Source organism: Humulus lupulus, chromosome 3 (genome assembly GCF_963169125.1).
Source record: "Humulus lupulus chromosome 3, drHumLupu1.1, whole genome shotgun sequence".
In the NCBI taxonomy this organism is placed as follows: domain Eukaryota; kingdom Viridiplantae; phylum Streptophyta; class Magnoliopsida; order Rosales; family Cannabaceae; genus Humulus; species Humulus lupulus.
The window spans coordinates 204,186,540-204,192,539 of record NC_084795.1 but is presented as its reverse complement, the minus strand read 5'-3'; positions in this window follow the sequence as shown (position 1 = coordinate 204,192,539).

The following is a 6,000-nucleotide window of genomic DNA, read 5'->3' as shown; positions in this document are numbered from 1 at the left end:
TAGTCCACCATACTCGGAGAAGCACAAAGTCTCCAATCCTCGAACTCCACGTTCCCATGTTTAAATTTGCAAACTCTATGTCCTTTCAAATAGGCATACACTCCTGCCCTACTATTCCGTAATAACTTCATTGGTCCTCTGAATTGAATTGATTCTTTACTAGGATACTTCTTGTCCCTCACTTCATTTCCCCAGAATAATAAATTATCATTTCCTGTCTCACAATATCTTGTCCAGATTCACTATGCACGTCGACTGTATTCATCACCGTGACAATCCAATCAAGGATCCTCTTTGTTTCAATGTCTCAAGAACTTACTATTCGAGGTAAAATTATTAAAGTCTGAGTCGTGCCTTCAGGTTGCCAGTCTGTCTGAAAGTAACCAATAATTCTAAATCCTAAATCTTATACTCATCACCCTCTACGACCCTCTTCAAAACATGGGAAATAAAAGGTCTCAATCCGACACTATCAACTTCGATGTCCCACAGAGACATACAGTCTCCCTTCATACATACGCATTCTTGTGATAATCGTTCACACGAACCAAAGTGTGTTAACCCAATCTTTTGAGTCACAACTTTTCGTATCAGCTCATTCTACCTATGACCTAAGGTAATTTACCCTTATAGAACATGACTATATCCCTCCATACTAACTCTAGGAAACTCTAGATTCATAATAGTCTTCTGGCTTCTGACTATCATCTCCCATTTGTTAGAAGAATTAGGCAGTGTGCCTCTCAGTATACAAATTTTAGGCCCTAATACCCATTCAGACTTCCTGGATACAACAATTGTTTGGAGGTAGTACAAGACTCATCCAGAATCTCTACCTCAACACCAGCATCCATCGGATCACTCGTCCAATCCTCATATCTTAACCATTCCTACAAGATCTCCTTTATGTATTGCGTTGCTCATAGAGGTATATCTGCCAACTATCGACAGTAGATTTTCTTCAAATCCTGGTCATCACCTCATCTGACTTTACTGTAGTCTGTGGAAAATCATACAGCTGGCACAGACTCTTCCCACTCAAGGTGTCAGCCTCAACATTAGTTTTCTCCAATTAATAAGGATTCCAATGTGGGTCCTTCACTAGTTCCCAGTAGTGCCTTTGTCTCATGGTCAAATCCCCTATGGGTGACAAAACACTTTAACTTTCATGATAGTGTACACAGTTCTTTTCCATAAGTGTGTCACCTCACCTTAACCGTGGCTATCTAGCATTACTGTCGATTCAACGCCCCATGCAAAGCATCTATGTTCTTATCCCTTCATCTACTTTGACGCACAAACAATCACCCTTTTATTCTACACATGGCCGCACCCTAGTCGTTGTCGCACCACACTGTAATTTCATGTTTTAAGCAAGGACAATGTCCATCACGTCGTCCTCCTGTATCAGTCCATCACGTGCATATTCTAATATCGTGGCGTACTAACCAATCTTTATTCTAACTTCTAAAAATTCAGTAAGCAACTATCCATTCAGACAAACTTTAGGCTCTTACGTTACTTCAGTCAATGTATGGTTGTCCTCGAAGATGCTTCAATTAGTAATCAATGTGTCTTACTGGTCTCACTGTGCTCCTCACCCCTAAGGCATTCCTTTAGCTATTTCCTTAGAGTTTCCATCTTAATTACCTCATACATGATCCCTTCACTTCCCATAACATGGCCTTGAATATCCTCTGGAGAAATAAGAACTTATCCCTTCTGGAACCTTACCTGTAACCCTGCTTCCTTAGCCTTGATACTATCAATGAAGTTGTTATTCGTATTCTACTTCTAACTGGGAGTAATTTGTGACATCCTTAATCAATCTAAATATGACTTGTCCATACCATTCCTGTACTCCCTGCTTGTCGAACTTACCTGGATCATTGAAGCATTGATCAGTTTAAGAGCCTTCACTGATAATCCATCACATCCTACTTGGTGCAAGAAGTAATTCTTGAAATGTCTCTTTCCTTGATCCTTAACTGGGAATAACTAGATCGATGATCAATTCTTCAGAGCATCGTCCTATCCTCGTAACTGGGCAATGAATCCTTTATTAAATACTTCTTCAACTAAACCTTTAATTCTTTCTACTGAGATAATGTCATTTTTCATGATATCCCTGATACCGATTCTATCCCTGCCTTAATCCCATAGCACACTCAATTTCCAGATCCTATTCATGGGGATTCCATAAAAATTCCATTCCAAAAAGAGAAAGTTCGAAACAATTGGGATTTTTTGGAGATTGAGACAACTGTAACATCCTGTATTTTCGGGTACCTTAAAACGACTCAGGTCGGGATTTTTGTCCCCGAGTTAAGAATATTATTTTAAATAATATTATATTTTTTTGGAAATTATTCTATGAGTTATTGCTAGCCAAATTATGAATTTTTTTATTTAAAAGTCAAGATAAGACTTTCGGTCCTAGACTGACACAAAAACCCTTATCGGGTAAAAATCTCAGAAAATAAAATTAAAAACTACGGTAAATATATTTTGGGCATAAAATACATTCATAAAAATTAAAGTTTGGTCAAAAATAATAAACCTAAGAGAAAATGGAAATTTTAGGCCATGTTGTGTTAAATGCCTAATTTTACCGAAATGGGGAATTTGATTCAATGAATGGACCTTAGGTTAAATTTTATTGTGTGTGTTTACCGAGTTTTTCGGAAACGAATACAAACAGAATAACAGAAAGATAAGAACTGTAGAAGTGCAGGAATATAATTAGACAAACAGGTTTTTTACGTGGTTCAGGCGTTAACGAGCCCTAGTCCACGAGTCGATGTTATTATACTTGTGGAGAATTACAGTAAGATGGATGGTGTATAAGAACTTCACACACTCACAGTGTTTCTCTCGGGTTCTCTTGAAGAAGATGAAGCTAGAGAGATTTTGGTAGAGTTCTTGCTATGTAATTTTTTGGCCGTCCTCTCTATCGTAAAATGAGGGGGGCTTTATAGCTAGGGTTTTGGATTAGGGTTTTCTCTACTCACATGAGTCTTAATTACACCAGCCATAAATAGGGGATACAATTACCGTAGTCGCCTGGCTACCAGGCTATATGTGGGTATATTTACGTGAAAGTATGGGGAATGCACAAAGGCAGCCGTCTTTTCCAAGTTGTCAGCGGAACAGTAGGCGAAATGGTACTTTTAGGCGTGCTGGGATGTGTGCGGCCTTGACCTGTCGGGCGTGTCAGGCGGGATCCTGTGTCAGGCGGATATCATTCCAACTATGCCTCCTCCATGACTTGACCGCTTGGTCTTGTTCCGTGTGAGGCACGAAACTGTTTCCGCGAAGGCAACCTGAAGAGCTTCTCCTGGAAGGGGCTTCCTCGAAGGATATCCCTTCGGGATTCCGGGAGAGTTGACGAGCTTCCGTGTCTCGTTTGCTTGAAAGAGTAAGCCGGACACTAAACGGGAGAGGTGAAGCCTTTCTGTCCATCCGCGAGCTCTGGTCACCTTCCGTGAAAGACTTTGATAATTCTGCCTCCCCGAGGATATCCATCTAAACGCTATCCAGAAATCTGGATAACATTTACCCCCCAAGGTCACGGAGCTTTGATAGATCCAGGAGCTTGTACAGTCCTCCGGGTATTCTGGTTTCTAGATTAGGCGAGGGGTCACCTCCTGCGTTCCTGGAAGGGTTCCTTTTTCCCGCCTGAGTGTTAGTATGAAAAAGAAAGGAAATTTCTTCTGTTTGAACTCAAGTACTCGAGTGTGGCAAGGGCCACGCGTCATGCCGGGAATGGCTCTGTGATCAAGACGTGTGCGTGAGGCGACTGGCTGAGTATGCGTGCGTCAGGCATCTGAGTAATGATTTGACGGTTTTTAATGGTACACCGGGCCCGAGGTGGTATAATGATGGGAAATAAATACTTTATTCCCATCCGAGGAGTCATAAATAGGATCGTCGCTTCATCTCCAGCCGTTGGATCTGATGCACACGGAATGGGAAGATCGGGACCGTCCGTTTGAGGAATTCGAAACGACTTCTTTCCTGCTATAAAAACGAGGGAACGGACCTTTCTTCCTCTTTACGCTTTCAAATTCTCTATCCTTCGGATTTTCAGATTCCCAAACCTTCGAACTCTCAGGCTTCCAAGCTTCCATTCCTTCGAACTTGCCACTTCTTTTGGTAAGGAATCTAGAAACTTTTCTTTTGATTTGGCAGTGGGTTTATTCGCCGAAGTTCAGGGTTTGAAACGCCGTTCGTCTTTGCAGCTTTTACTTCTCGCGATCGTGCTGTGCAGTGATCCGGTTACTCCTTCAACCTTCAACTACCCGAATACCAGTAAGTATTTCTACTTTGCTCTTTCCTCCCAAACCTTAGGTTGTTGGTAGTTGTTAGAGTTGAGTTTTCTGCCAGTATTGCCTATGTGCATGCGTGAATAGGGCTTTGATAGGCATGCGATTGATGTGAGTTGATAAGTAATCTCTTTTGCATGCTTTGACGATTTGCGTTGGGAATGTCGTTCCTTGTCTTGCTTGCGCTGCTCTGGTTTGCTGTTTTAGGGCATAAGCATGAACGCCTTTAGGGTGTCTTTCTCTGGAAAAACACTTCTCTCGGCGGGCTTAGGCTCGGAGTCTGAGTTTGGTTCCTTGCTATCCTTCGGGTGGCATGGTGCCACCCCCTCGGCAAGCTCGGTGGGAGCCTCTCCAAGCAGTTTTCGGGGAGGGTCTCCCCGACACCTTTGATACCGCTAGGGTATGACAAGGGTGCTGACTGCTTAGAGCATTTTCTTCTTTGTTTCTTTTGTTCAGTGACGAACATCTCAAAGGAACAACTCATCGCTGCGGCAGAGGCTGATTCTGCCCAGGAGAAGGGTTCCCCTGTCGCCGGCGCAAAGGGGAAAGGAAAGTCAAAAGTGGTCGCGGCTAGCCCACCGACTACCAATAGTTCAATCTGGGAGATGGACCAGAAGCCGAACCTGTTCAGGAACTACGGCATGCTGGAGCTATACTCCTCAGAGGCAGGCCTGAAGAACATCCCAGGCCTGATGTGGCACCGTCTGTCTGTGCTGGGCGAGTCGGCTAGTCAGAGCCACGAGGGTTTTGGTGCCTGGAGCTGGGCACACATAGTGTGTGGGGCGCACTTGCCCCTAAGAAGTTACTTTGCCAATTTCTGTGTGAAGGCGGGGATTGCCCCCTTCCAGTTGATTCCCCCCAGCTACAAGCTCCTAGCGGGGTGGTACATCTTCTGCAAGTCCCGAGACCTGGAGGCTCCTACCCCGGAGGAGGTGCTGTACTTCTACGGGTTGAAGTCTCAGCCCATGAGAGGTCATCCAGACAAGGTGGGATTTTACAGGCTGGAGAGGCACCCGGACGTGATGTGTCCCACCTGTCATACTGCGAAGGTTCCAGACCTCCAGGAGTACTGGTTCCTGACGACTGGCTTCCCACTGAAGAGGGTGCCAGCCCTATCTTTGGACTTCAAAGTCCCTGGTAAGTGCTCCTTCCTCTCCTTTTCAACTTTGTTTCTTTACGTTTGATTTGCCTTCCGGGAGGATCTTTGACACCCATGTTTGAATTTTGCAGAAGCCATCCCGCGGACGCCTCGCTGTGCGGAGATGATAAGGGGGTCGCAATTCTACGAAGGGTTCTCGGAGGAAGAGCTGAAGGTGGAAGGACTTGTGACCACCGAATCTCTGAGAGAGTATGGGCTGCTCGCCTCCTTCCAAAATATTGGGCCAGTGAGTGGCAGGGGGCAAAGTCAAGTGTCCCCTGACGTCCGGGAGTAGATTGCCCTGGAACTGTCCAAGGTGATCTGCCAGGCAGTCCAGGAAGAGAATAATTTGTCCCCCAGTTGGGCGGAGAGGTTCCCCGACCCCCAGTCGGAGGCAGAAGAAATTGAGGCTCGCTACGCCGCGGCTTACCCCAATGAAGGGACTCCGGGAGCTGGCACCTCCGGGATAGGTAAGGCTAGCTTTCGATTGATTCACACCCCCAGCCTATATGAGGTTTCCCGGACCTCTCAGATGGG